Below are 14,993 nucleotides of genomic sequence, written 5' to 3' on the forward strand. Positions count from 1 at the left end.
CAGACAGTGACTAACCCGGTGGCCCACTGAGATCAGGCAATGTGTAACACGGGGGCCCAGTGAGATCAGACAGTTTGTAACCCGGGGCCCAGTGAATCAGACCGTGAGTAACCCGGGGGCCCAGTGAGATCAGACAGTGGAAATCCGGGTGCTCAGTGAGATTAGACAGTGTGTAACCTGGGGGCCCAGTGAGATCGGACAGTGTGTAAACCGGGGCCCAGTAAGGTCAGACAGTGTGTAACTCGAGGGCCCAGTGCGATCAGACAGTGTTTAAACCGGGGGCCCAATGAGATCAGAGAGTGTGCAACCCGGGGGTCAGTGAGTTCAGGCCGTATGTAAACCAGCGGCCCAGGGAGATCAGACAGTGTGTAACCCGGGAGTCCAGTGAGATCAGACCATGTGTAACCCGGTTGCCCAGCGAGATCAGACAGTGTGTAACCCGGGCAGAATGGTCCCAGCACGATTTGAAACTGTGTAACTCGGGTGCCCACTGAGATTTGACAGTGTGAATCACAGGGGACCAGAAAGATCAGACAGTGTATAACTCGGGTGCCCAGTTAGATCGGACTGTGCGTAAACTGGGCGCCCAATGAGATCAGGCAGTGTGTAAACCTGGGGCACAGTGAGTTCAGACCGTATGTAAGCTTGCGGCCCAGTGAGATCAGACAGTGTGTAATCGGGAGCCCAGTGAGATCAGACAGTGTGTAAACCGGGGCACAGTGAGATCAGACAGTGTGTAACCCGGGGGCCCAGTGAGATCAGAGAGTGTGTAAACCGGTGGCCCAGTGAGACCAGACAGTGTGTAACCCGGGCAGAATGGTCCCAGCACGATCAGAAACTGTGTAACTTGGGTGCCCAGTGAGATTTGACAGTGTGTATCACAGGGGACATGAAAGATCAGACAGTGTGTAACTCGTGGGCCGAGTGAGATCGGACTGTGCATAAACTGGGAGCCCAATGAGATCAGAGAGTGTGTAACCCTGGGGCACAGTGAGTTCAGACCGTATGTAAGCCTGCGGCCCAGTGAGATCAGACAGTGTGTAACCCGGGAGCCACGTGAGATCAGACAGTGTGTAAACCGGGGCACAGTGAGATCAGACAGTGTGTAACTCGGGAGCCCAGTGAGATTTGACAGTGTGTATCCCAGGGGACCAGAACGATCAGACAGTGTGCAACTCGGGGGCCCAGTGAGATCGGACTGTGTGTCAACCGGGGGCCCAATTAGATCACAGAGTGTGTAACCCTGGGGCCCAGTGACATCAGACAGTGTGTAAGCCGGGGGCCCAATGAGATCAGAAAATGTGTAACCCCGGGGCCGAGTGAGATCAGACAATGTGTAACCCGGGGGCCCAGTGAGATCAGACAGTGTGTCACCCGGGTGCCCAGTGAGATCAGACAGTGTGTAACCCTGGGGCCCAGTGAGATCAGACAGTCTGTAATCTGGGGGCCCAGTGAGACCAGACAGTGTGTAACGCGGGGGCCCAGTGAGATCATACAGTGTGTGACCCGGGGGCACAGTGAGATCAGACCGTGAGTAACCCGGGGGCCCTGGGAGATCAGACAGTGTGTAACCCGGGGGCCCAGTGAGATCAGACAGTGTGCAACCCGGTGACCCAGAGAGATCAGACAGCGTTTTACCTTGGGGCCCACTGAGAACAGACAGTGTGTAACACGGGGGCCCAGTGAGATCAGACAGTTTTTAACCCGGGGTCACAGTGAGGTCAGACAGTGTGTAACCCGGTGCCCAGTGAATCAGACCGTGAGTAACCCGGGGGCCCAGTGAGATCAGACAGTGTGTAACCCGGGGGCCCAGTGAGATCAGACAGTGTGTAACCCGTGGTCCCAGTGAGATCAGACCGTGATTAACCCGGAGGCTCAGTGAGATCAGACAGTGTGTAACCCGGGGGCCCAGTGAGATCAGAAAGTGTGTAACCCGGGGATCCAGTGAGATCAGACAGTGTTTAACCGGGGTCCCAGTGAGGTCAGAACGTGAGTAACACGGGGGCCCAGTGAGATAAGACAGTGTGTAACCCAGGGGCCCAGTGAGATTAGACAGTGTGTAACCCGGGGGCCAGTGAAATCAGACAGTGTGTAACCCGGGGGCCCATTAAGAACAGACAGTGTGTAAACCGGGGTCCCAATGAGATCAGAGAGTGTGTAACCCGGGGGGCCAGTGAGTTCAGACCGGATGTAAACCAGCGGCCCAGTGAGATCAGACAGTGTGTGACCCAGAAGCGCAGTGAGAGCAGACAGTGACTAACCCGGGGGTCCACTGAGATCAGACAGTGTGTAACACGGGGGCCCACTGAGATCAGACAGTTTTTAAGCCGGGGTCCCAGTGAGATCAGACAGTGTGTAACAGGGTGGCCCAGTGAAATCAGACAGTGTGAAACCCGGGGGCCCAGTGAGATCAGACAGTGTGTAACCCGGGGGCCCAGTGAGTTCAGACCTCATGTAAACCAATGGCCCATTGAGATCAGACAGTGTGTAACGCGGGAGCCCAGTGAGATCAGACCGTGTGTAAACCGGGGCACAGTGAGATCAGACAGTGTGTAACCCGGGGGCCCAGTGAGATCAGAGAGTGTGTAAACCGGGGGCCCACTGAGATCAGACAGGGTGTAACACGGGGGCCCACTGAGATCAGACAGTTTTTAAGCCGGGGTCCCAGTGAGATCAGACAGTGTGTAACCCGGGGCCCAGTGAATCAGACCGTGTGAAACCCGGGGGCCCAGTGAGATCAGACAGTGTGTAACCCGGGGGCCCAGTGAGTTCAGACCTCATGTAAACCAGTGGCCCATTGAGATCAGACAGTGTGTAACGCGGGAGCCCAGTGAGATCAGACAGTGTGTAAACCGGGGCACAGTGAGATCAGACAGTGTGTAACCCGGGGGCCCACTGAGATCAGAGAGTGTGTAAACCGGGGGCCCACTGAGATCAGACAGGGTGTAACACGGGGGCCCACTGAGATCAGACAGTTTTTAAGCCGGGGTCCCAGTGAGATCAGACAGTGTGTAACCCGGGGCCCAGTGAATCAGACCGTGAGTAACCCGGGAGCCCAGTGAGTTCAGACAGTGTGTAACTCGAGGGCCCAGTTAGATCAGACAGTGTTTAAACCGGGAGCCCAATGAGATCAGAGAGTGTGTAACCCGGGGGTCAGTGAGTTCAGACCGTATGTAAACCAGCGGCCCAGGGAGATCAGACAGTGTGTAAACCGGGAGTCCAGTGAGATCAGACCATGTGTAACCCGGGTGCCCAGTGAAATCAGACAGTGTGTAAACCGGGGCAGAATGAGATCAGACAGTGTGTAACCCGGGGGCCCAGTGAGATCAGAGAATTTGTAAACCGGTGGCCCAGCGAGATCAGACAGTGTGTAACCCGGGCAGAATGGTCCCAGCACGATTACAAACTGTGTAACTCGGGTGCCCAGTGAGATTTGACAGTGTGTATCACAGGGGACCAGAATAATCAGACAGTGCGTAACTCGGGGGCCCAGTTAGATCGGACTGTGCGTAAACTGGGGGCCCAATGAGATCAGAGAGTGTGGAACCCTGGGGCACAGTGAGTTCAGACCGTATGTAAGCCTGCGGCCCAGTTAGATCAGACAGTGTGTAATCGGTAGCCTAGTGAGATCAGACAGTGTGTAAACCGGGGCCCAGTGAGATCAGACAGTCTGTAGACCGGGGGCTCAGTGACATCAGAGAATGTGTTAACCGGTGGCTCAGTGAGATCAGACAGTGTGTAACCCGGGCAGAATGGTCCCAGCACGATCAGAAACTGTTTAACTCGGGTGCCCAGTGAGATTTGACAGTGTGTATCACAGGGGACCAGAAAGATCAGACAGTGTGTAACTCGTGTGCCCAGTTAGATCGGAATGTGCATAAATTGAGGGCCCAATGAGATTAGAGAGTGTGTAAACCTGGGGCACAGTGAGTTCAGACCGTATGTAAGCCTGCGGCACAGTGAGATCAGGCAGTGTGTAACCCGGGAGCCCAGTGAGATCAGACAGTGTGTAAACCGGGGCACAGTGAGATCAGACAGTGTGTAACTCGGGAGCCCAGTGAGATTTGACAGTGTGTATCCCAGGGGACCAGAAAGATCAGACAGTGTGTAACTCGGGGGCCCAGTGAGATCGGACTGTGTGTAATCCTGGGGCCCAGTGAGATCGGACTGTGTGTAACCCTGGTGCCCAGTGACATCAGACAGTGTGTAAACCGGGGGCCCAATGAGATCAGAAAATATGTAACCCCGGGGCCGAGTGAGATCAGACTGTGTGTAACCCGGGGGCCCAGTGAGATCTGACAGTGTGTAAACCTGGGACCCAGTGAGATCAGAAAGTGTGTAAACCGCGGGCCCAGTGAGATCAGACAGTGTGTAACTTGGGGGCCCAGTGAGATCAGACAGTGTGTAACCGGGGGGCCCAGTGAGATCAGACAGTGTGTAACCCGGGGCCCAGTGAGATCAGACAGTGTGTCACCCGGGTGCCCAGTGAGATCAGACAGTGTGTCACCCTGGGGCCCAGTGAGGTCAGACAGTCTGTAATCTGGAGGCCCAGTGAGATCAGAAAGAGTGTTACCCGGGGGCCCAGTGAGATCAGACAGTGTGTAACCCGGGGGCCCAGTGAGATCAGACCGTGTGTAACCCGGGGGTGGGCCCGGTGAGATCAGACAGTGTGTAACCCGGGGGCCCAGTGAGATCAGACCGTGTGTAACCCGGGGGCCAGTGAGATCAGACAGTGTGTAACCCGGGTGCCCATTAAGATCAGACAGTGTGTAAACCGGGGTCCCAATGAGATCAGAGAGTGTGTAACCCGGGTGGCCAGTGAGTTGAGACCGGATGTAAACCAGCGGCCCAGTGAGATCAGACAATGTGTCACTCACAAGCGCAGTGAGAGCAGACAGTGACTAACCCGGTGGCCCACTGAGATCAGGCAATGTGTAACACGGGGGCCCAGTGAGATCAGACAGTTTGTAACCCGGGGCCCAGTGAATCAGACCGTGAGTAACCCGGGGGCCCAGTGAGATCAGACAGTGGAAATCCGGGTGCCCAGTGAGATTAGACAGTGTGTAACCCGGGGCCCAGTAAGTACAGACAGTGTGTAACTCGAGGGCCCAGTGCGATCAGACAGTGTTTAAACCGGGGGCCCAATGAGATCAGAGAGTGTGCAACCCGGGGGTCAGTGATTTCAGGCCGTATGTAAACCAGCGGCCCAGGGAGATCAGACAGTGTGTAACCCGGGAGTCCAGTGAGATCAGACCATGTGTAACCCGGTTGCCCAGTGAGATCAGACCGTGTGTAAACCGGGGCAGAATGAGGTCAGACAGTGTGTAACCCGGGGGCCCAGTGAGATCAGAGAATTTGTAAACCGTTGGCCCAGCGAGATCAGACAGTGTGTAACCCGGGCAGACTGGTCCCAGCACGATTTGAAACTGTGTAACTCGGGTGCCCAGTGAGATTTGACAGTGTGAATCACAGGGGACCAGAATAATCAGACAGTGCGTAACTCGGGGGCCCAGTTAGAACGGACTGTGCGTAAACTGGGGGCCCAATGAGATCAGAGAGTGTGTAACCCTGGGGCACAGTGAGTTCAGACCGTATGTAAGCCTGCGGCCCAGTTAGATCAGACAGTGTGTAATCGGTAGCCTAGTGAGATCAGACAGTGTGTAAACCGGGGCCCAGTGAGATCAGACAGTCTGTAAACCGGGGGCTCAGTGACATCAGAGAGTGTGTTAACCGGTGGCCCAGTGAGATCAGACAGTGTGTAACCCGGGCAGAATGGTCCCAGCACGATCAGAAACTGTTTAACTAGGGTGCCCAGTGAGATTTGACAGTGTGTATCACAGGGGACCAGAAAGATCAGACAGTGTGTAATTCGTGGGCCCAGTTAGATCGGAATGTGCATAAATTGAGGGCCCAATGTGATTAGAGAGTGTGTAAACCTGGGGCACAGTGAGTTCAGACCGTATGTAAGCCTGCGGCACAGTGAGATCAGGCAGTGTGTAACCCGGGAGCCCAGTGAGATCAGACAGTGTGTAAACCGGGGCACAGTGAGATCAGACAGTGTGTAACTCGGGAGCCCAGTGAGATTTGACAGTGTGTATCCCAGGGGACCAGAAAGATCAGACAGTGTGTAACTCGGGGGCCCAGTGAGATCGGACTGTGTGTAACCCTGGGGCCCAGTGAGATCGGACTGTGTGTAACCCTGGTGCCCAGTGACATCAGACAGTGTGTAAACCGGGGGCCCAATGAGATCAGAAAATGTGTAACCCCGGGGCCGAGTGAGATCAGACTGTGTGTAACCCGGGGGCCCAGTGAGATCTGACAGTGTGTAAACCTGGGACCCAGTGAGATCAGAAAGTGTGTAAACCGCGGGCCCAGTGAGATCAGACAGTGTGTAACTTGGGGGCCCAGTGAGATCAGACAGTGTGTAACCGGGGGGCCCAGTGAGATCAGACAGTGTGTAACCCGGGGCCCAGTGAGATCAGACAGTGTGTCACCCGGGTGCCCAGTGAGATCAGACAGTGTGTCACCCTGGGGCCCAGTGAGATCAGACAGTCTGTAATCTGGAGACCCAGTGAGATCAGAAAGAGTGTTACCCGGGGGCCCAGTGAGATCAGACAGTGTGTAACCCGGGGGCCCAGTGAGATCAGACCGTGTGTAACCCGGGGGTGGGCCCGGTGAGATCAGACAGTGTGTAACCCGGGGGCCCAGTGAGATCAGACCGTGTGTAACCCGGGGGCCAGTGAGATCAGACAGTGTGTAACCCAGGTGCCCATTAAGATCAGACAGTGTGTAAACCGGGGTCCCAATGAGATCAGAGAGTGTGTAACCCGGGTGGCCAGTGAGTTCAGACCGGATGTAAACCAGCGGCCCAGTGAGATCAGACAATGTGTCACTCACAAGCGCAGTGAGAGCAGACAGTGACTAACCCGGTGGCCCACTGAGATCAGACAATGTGTAACACGGGGGCCCAGTGAGATCAGACAGTTTGTAACCCGGGGCCCAGTGAATCAGACCGTGAGTAACCCGGGGGCCCAGTGGGATCAGACAGTGGAAATCCGGGTGCCCAGTGAGATTAGACAGTGTGTAACCTGGGGGCCCAGTGAGATCGGACAGTGTGTAAACCGGGGCCCAGTAAGTTCAGACAGTGTGTAACTCGAGGGCCCAGTGCGATCAGACAGTGTTTAAACCGGGGGCCCAATGAGATCAGAGAGTGTGCAACCCGGGGGTCAGTGAGTTCAGGCCGTATGTAAACCAGCGGCCCAGGGAGATCAGACAGTGTGTAACCCGGGAGTCCAGTGAGATCAGACCATGTGTAACCCGGTTGCCCAGCGAGATCAGACAGTGTGTAACCCGGGCAGAATGGTCCCAGCACGATTTGAAACTGTGTAACTCGGGTGCCCACTGAGATTTGACAGTGTGAATCACAGGGGACCAGAAAGATCAGACAGTGTATAACTCGGGTGCCCAGTTAGATCGGACTGTGCGTAAACTGGGCGCCCAATGAGATCAGGCAGTGTGTAAACCTGGGGCACAGTGAGTTCAGACCGTATGTAAGCTTGCGGCCCAGTGAGATCAGACAGTGTGTAATCGGGAGCCCAGTGAGATCAGACAGTGTGTAAACCGGGGCACAGTGAGATCAGACAGTGTGTAACCCGGGGGCCCAGTGAGATCAGAGAGTGTGTAAACCGGTGGCCCAGTGAGACCAGACAGTGTGTAACCCGGGCAGAATGGTCCCAGCACGATCAGACAGTGTGCAACTCGGGGGCCCAGTGAGATCGGACTGTGTGTCAACCGGGGGCCCAATTAGATCACAGAGTGTGTAACCCTGGGGCCCAGTGACATCAGACAGTGTGTAAGCCTGGGGCCCAATGAGATCAGAAAATGTGTAACCCCGGGGCCGAGTGAGATCAGACAATGTGTAACCCGGGGGCCCAGTGAGATCAGACAGTGTGTCACCCGGGTGCCCAGTGAGATCAGACAGTGTGTAACCCTGGGGCCCAGTGAGATCAGACAGTCTGTAATCTGGGGGCCCAGTGAGACCAGACAGTGTGTAACGCGGGGGCCCAGTGAGATCATACAGTGTGTGACCCGGGGGCCCAGTGAGATCAGACCGTGAGTAACCCGGGGGCCCTGGGACATCAGACAGTGTGCAACCCGGTGACCCAGAGAGATCAGACAGCGTTTTACCTTGGGGCCCACTGAGAACAGACAGTGTGTAACACGGGGGCCCAGTGAGAGCAGACAGTTTTTAACCCGGGGTCACAGTGAGGTCAGACAGTGTGTAACCCGGTGCCCAGTGAATCAGACCGTGAGTAACCCGGGGGCCCAGTGAGATCAGTCAGTGTGTAACTCGGGGGCCCAATGAGATTAGACAGTGTGTAACCCGAGGGCCCAGTGAGATCAGACAGTGTGTAACCCTGGGCCCAGTAAATCAGACCGTGAATAATCTGGGGACCCAGTGAGATCAGACAGTTTTTAACCGGGGTCACAGTGAGGTCAGACAGTGTGTAACCCAGGGCCCAGTGAATCAGATCGTGAGTAACCCGGGGGCCCAGTGAGATCAGACAGTGTGCAACCCGGGGGCCCAGTTAGATTAGACAGTGTGTAACCCGGGGTGCCATTGAGATCAGACAGTGTGTAACCCGTGGCCCATTGAATCTGACCGTGAATAACTCGAGGGCCCAGTGAGATCAGACTGTGTGTAAACCGTGGTCCCAATGAGATCAGAGACTGCGTAACCCGGGAGTCAGTAAGTTCAGACCATATGTAAACCAGCGGCCCAGTGAGATCAGCCAGTGTGACACCCGGGAGCCCAGTGAGATCAGATCGTGTGACACCCGGTTCCCACTGAGATCAGACAGTGTGTAACCCGGGGGCCCAGTGAGATCAGACAGTGTGTCACCCGGGGGCTCAGTGATATCAGAAAGTGTGTAAAGCGGGGGCCCAGTGAGATCAGAAAGTGTGTAACCCGGGGGCCCAGTGACATCAGACAGTGTGTAACCGGGGGGCCCAGTGAGATCAGACAGTGTGTAACCTGGGGACCCAGTGAGATCAGACAGTGTGCAACCCGGGATCCAGTGAATCAGACCGTGAGTAACCCGGGGGTCCACTGAGATCAGACAGTGTGTAACCTGGGGGCCCAGTGAGATCAGACAGTGTGTAACTCGAGGGCCCAGTGAGATCAGACAGTGTGTAAACCCGGGGCCCAGTGAGATCAGACCGTGAGTAACCCGGGAGCCCAGTGAGATCAGACCATGTGTCACCCGGGGGCCCAGTGATCTCAGAAAGTGTGTAAAGCGGGGGCCCAGTGAGATCAGAGAGTGTGTAACCCGGGGGCCCAGTGACATCAGACAGTGTGTAACCGGGGTCCCAGTGAGATCAGACAGTGTGTAACCCGGGATCCAGTGAATAAGACCGTGAGTAACCCGGGGGTCCACTGAGATCAGACAGTGTGTAACCTGGGGGCCCAGTGAGATCAGACAGTGTGTAACTCGAGGGCCCAGTGAGATCAGACAGTGTGTAAACCGGGGGCCCAATGAGATCAGTGAGTGTGTAACCCGGGAGTCAGTGAGTTCAGACCATATGTAAGCCAGCGGCCCAGTGAGATCAGACAGTGTGTAAACCTGGAGCCCAGTGAGATCAGACCGTGTGTAACCCGGGGGCTCAGTGAGAACAGACAGTGTGTAAACCAGGGCACAGTGAGATCGGCCAGTCTGCAATCTGGGGGCCCAGTGAGATCAGAAAGTGTGTAACCCGGGGGCCCAGTGAGATCAGACAGTGTGTAACCCGGGGGCCTCGTGAGATCAGACCGTGAGTAACCCGGGAGCCCAGTGAGATCAGACCATGTGTAACCCGGGGGCCCAGTGAGATCAGACAGTGTGTAAAACAGGGCACAGTGAGATCAGACAGTCTGCAATCTGGGGGCCCAGTGAGATCAGAAAGTGTGTAACCCGAAGGCCCAGTGAGATCAGACAGTGTGTAACCCGGGGGCCCAGTGAGATCAGACCGTGAGTAACCCGTAGGCCCAGTGATATCAGAGATTGTGTAACCCTGGGGCACAGTGAGTTCAGACCGTATGTAAGCCTGCGGCCCAGTGAAATCAGACAGTATGTAACCCGGGGCACAGTGAGATCAGACAGTGTGTAAACCGGGGCACAATGAGATCAGACAGTGCGTAACTCGGGATCCCAGTGAGATTTGACAGTGTGTATCCCAGGGGACCAGAAAGCTCAGACAGTGTGTAACTCGGGGGCCCAGTGAGATCGGACTGTGTGTAAACCGGAGGCCCAATGAGATGAGAAAATGCGTATCCCCGGGGCCGAGTGAGATCAGACAGTGTGTAACCCGGGGGCCCAGTGAGATCAGACAGTGTGTCACCCGGGGGCCCAGTGAGATCAGACAGTGTGTAACCCGGGGGCCCAGTGAGATCAGTCCGTGTGACACCCGGGTCCCACTGAGATCAGACAGTGTGTAACCCGGGGGCCCAGTGAGATCAGACAGTATGTAACCCGGGGGCCCGGTGAGATCAGAAAGTGTGTAAAGTGGGAGCTCAGTGAGATCAGATAGTGTGTAACCCGGGGGCCCAGTGACATCAGACAGTGTGTAACCGGGCTCCCAATGAGATCAGACAGTGTGTAACCTGGGGGCCCAGTGAGATCCGACAGTGTGTAACCCGGGACCCAGTGAATCAGACCGTGAGTAACCCGGGGGCCCAGTGAGATCAGACAGTGTGTAAACTGTGGGCCTAGTGAGATCAGACAGTGTGTAACTCGAGGGCCCAGTGAGATCAGACAGTGTGTAAACCGGGGGCCCAATGAGATCAGAGAGCGTGTAACCCGGGAGTCAGTGAGTTCAGACCGTATGTAAACCAGCGGCCCAGTGAGATCAGATGGTGTGTAACCCGGGGGCCCAGTGAGATCAGACAGTGTGTAACCCTGGGGCCCAGTGAGATCAGACCGTGAGTAACCCGGGGGCCCAGTGAGATCAGACAGTGTGTAACCCGGGGGCCCAGAGAGATCAGACAGTGTGTAACCAGGGGACCCAGTGAGATCAGACAGCGTTTTACCTTGGGGCCCAGTGAGATCAGACAGTGTATAACACGGGGGCCCAGTGAGATCAGACAGTTTTTAACCCAGGGTCCCAGTGAGGTCAGACAGTGTGTAACCCAGGGCCCAGTGAATCAGACCGTGAGTAACCCGGGGGCCCAGTGAGATCAGACAGTGTGTAATCCGGGGACCCAATGAGATTAGACAGTGTATAACCCGAGGGCCCAGTGAGATCACACAGTGTGTAACCCGGGGCCCAGTAAATCAGACCGTGAGTAATCTGGGGGCCCAGTGAAATCAGACAGTGTGCAGCCCGGGGGCCCAGTTAGATTAGACAGTGTGTAACCCGGGGTGCCATTGAGATCAGACAGTGTGTAACCCGGGGCCCAGTGAATCTGACCGTGAGTAACTCGTGGGCCCAGTGAGATCAGACAGTGTGTAAACCGGGGTCCCAATGAGATGAGAGAGTGTGTAACCCGGGAGTCAGTGAGTTCAGACCGTATGTAAACTTGCGGCCCAGTGAGATCAGACAGTGTGTAAACCGGGAGCCCAGTGAGATCAGACCGTGTGTAACCTGGGGGCCCAGTGAGATCAGACAGTCTGTAATCCGGGACCCAGTGAATCAGCCCGTGAGTAACCCGGGGGCCCAGTGAGATCAGACAGTGTGTAACCTGGGGGACCAGTGAGATCAGACAGTGTGTAACTTGAGGGCCCAGTGAGATCAGACAGTGTGTAAACCGGGAGCCCAATGAGATCAGAGAGCGTGTAACCCGGGAGTCAGTGAGTTCAGACCGTATGTAAACCAGCGGCCCAGTGAGATCTGATGGTGTGTAACCCGGGGGCCCAGTGAGTTCAGAACGTGTGTAACCCGGGGGCCCAGTGAGATCAGACCGTGAGTAATCCGGGGGCCCAGTGAGATCAGAAAGTGTGTAACCGGGGTCCCAGTGAGATCAGACAGTGTGTAACCCGGGATCCAGTTAATCAGACCATGAGTAAACCGGGGGTCCACTGAGATCAGACAGTGTGTAACCTGGGACCCAATGAGATCAGACAGTGTGTAACTCGAGGGCCCAGTGAGATCAGACAGTGTGTAAACCGGGAGCCCAATGAGATCAGTGAGTGTGTAACCCGGGAGTCAGTGAGTTCAGACCATATGTAAGCCAGCGGCCCAGTGAGATCAGACAGTGTGTAAACCTGGAGCCCAGTGAGATCAGACCGTGTGAAACCCGGGGGCTCTGTGAGATCAGACAGTGTGTAAACCAGGGCACAGTGAGATCAGACAGTCTGCAATCCGGGGGCCCAGTGAGATCAGAAAGTGTGTAACCCGGGGGCCCAGTGAGATCAGACAGTGTGTAACCCGGGGGCCCAGTGAGATCAGACCGTGAGTAACCCGTAGGCCCAGTGATATCAGAGATTGTGTAACCCTGGAGCACAGTGAGTTCAGACCGTATGTAAGCCTGCGGCCCAGTGAAATCAGACAGTATGTAACCCGGGGCACAGTGAGATCAGACAGTGTGTAAATCGGGAGCCCAGTGAGATTTGACAGTGTGTATCCCAGGGGACCAGAAAGCTCAGACAGTGTGTAACTCGGGGGCCCAGTGAGTACGGACTGTGTCTAAACCGGAGGCCCAATGAGATGAGAAAATGCGTATCCCCGGGTCCGAGTGAGATCAGACAGTGTGTAACCCGGGGGCCCAGTGAGATCAGACAGTGTGTCACCCGGGGGCCCAGTGAGATCAGACAGTGTGTAACCCGGGGCCAAGTAAATCAGACCGTGAGTAATCTGGGGGCCCAGTGAGATCAGACAGTGTGCAACCCGGGGGCCTTGTGAGATCAGAAAGTGTGTAAAGTGGGAGCTCAGTGAGATCTGATAGTGTGTAACTCGAGGGCCCAGTGACATCAGACAGTGTGTAACCGGGGGTCCCAGTGAGATCAGACAGTGTGTAACCTGGGGGCCCAGTGAGATCAGACAGTGTGTAACCCGGGACCCAGTGAATCAGACCGTGAGTAACCCGGGGGCCCAGTGAGATCAGACAGTGTGTGAACTGTGGGCCTAGTGAGATCAGACAGTGTGTAACTCGAGGGCCCAGTGAGATCAGACAGTGTGTAAACCGGGGGCCAAATGAGATCAGAGAGCGTGTAACCCGGGAGTCAGTGAGTTCAGACCGTATGTAAACCAGCGGCCCAGTGAGATCAGATGGTGTGTAACCCGGGGGCCCAGTGAGATCAGACAGTGTGTAACCCGGGGGCCCAGTGAGATTAGACCGTGAGTAAACCGGGGGCCCTGTGAGATCAGACAGTGTGTAACCCGGGGGCCCAGAGAGATCAGACAGTGTGTAACCAGGGGACCCAGTGAGATCAGACAGCGTTTTACCTTGGGGCCCAGTGAGATTAGACAGTGTATAACACGGGGGCCCAGTGAGATCAGACAGTTTTCAACCAAGGGTCCCAGTGAGGTCAGACAGTGTGTAACCCAGGGCCCAGTGAATCAGACCGTGAGTAACCCGGGGGCCCAGTGAGATCAGACAGTGTGTAACCCGGGGACCCAATGAGATTAGACAGTGTGTAACTCGAGGGCCCAGTGAGATCACACAGTGTGTAACCCGGGGCCCAGTAAATCAGACCGTGAGTAATCTGGGGGCCCAGTGAGATCAGACAGTGTGCAGCCCGGGGGCCCAGTTAGATTAGACAGTGTGTAACCCGGGGTGCCATTGAGATCAGACAGTGTGTAACCCGGGGCCCAGTGAATCTGACCGTGAGTAACTCGTGGGCCCAGTGAGATCAGACAGTGTGTAAACCGGGGTCCCAATGAGATGAGAGAGTGTGTAACCCGGGAGTCAGTGAGTTCAGACCGTATGTAAACTTGCGGCCCAGTGAGATCAGACAGTGTGTAACCCGGGACCCAGTGAATCAGACCGTGAGTAACCCGGGGGCCCAGTGAGATCAGACAGTGTGTAACCTGGGGGCCCGGTGAGATCAGACAGTGTGTAACTTGAGGGCCCAGTGAGATCAGACAGTGTGTAAACCGGGGGCCCAATGAGATCAGAGAGCGTGTAACCCGGGAGTCAGTGAGTTCAGACCGTATGTAAACCAGCGGCCCAGTGAGATCTGATGGTGTGTAACCCGGGGGCCCAGTGAGTTCAGAACGTGTGTAAACTGTGGGCCTAGTGAGATCAGACAGTGTGTAACTCGAGGGCCCAGTGAGATCAGACAGTGTGTAAACCGGGGGCCCAATGAGATCAGAGAGCGTGTAACCCGGGAGTCAGTGAGTTCAGACCGTATGTAAACCAGCGGCCCAGTGAGATCAGATGGTGTGTAACCCGGGGGCCCAGTGAGATCAGACAGTGTGTAACCCTGGGGCCCAGTGAGATCAGACCGTGAGTAACCCGGGGGCCCAGTGAGATCAGACAGTGTGTAACCCGGGGGCCCAGAGAGATCAGACAGTGTGTAACCAGGGGACCGAGTGAGATCAGACAGCGTTTTACCTTGGGGCCCAGTGAGATCAGACAGTGTATAACACGGGGGCCCAGTGAGATCAGACAGTTTTTAACCCAGGGTCCCAGTGAGGTCAGACAGTGTGTAACCCAGGGCCCAGTGAATCAGACCGTGAGTAACCCGGGGGCCCAGTTAGATTAGACAGTGTGTAACCCGGGGTGCCATTGAGATCAGACAGTGTGTAACCCGGGGCCCAGTGAATCTGACCGTGAGTAACTCGTGGGCCCAGTGAGATCAGACAGTGTGTAAACCGGGGTCCCAATGAGATGAGAGAGTGTGTAACCCGGGAGTCAGTGAGTTCAGACCGTATGTAAACTTGCGGCCCAGTGAGATCAGACAGTGTGTAAACCGGGAGCCCAGTGAGATCAGACCGTGTGTAACCTGGGGGCCCAGTGAGATCAGACAGTCTGTAATCCGGGACCCAGTGAATCAGCCCGTGAGTAACCCGGGGGC

The sequence above is a fragment of the Pristiophorus japonicus genome, unplaced genomic scaffold, assembly GCF_044704955.1.
Source record: "Pristiophorus japonicus isolate sPriJap1 unplaced genomic scaffold, sPriJap1.hap1 HAP1_SCAFFOLD_73, whole genome shotgun sequence".
In the NCBI taxonomy this organism is placed as follows: domain Eukaryota; kingdom Metazoa; phylum Chordata; class Chondrichthyes; family Pristiophoridae; genus Pristiophorus; species Pristiophorus japonicus.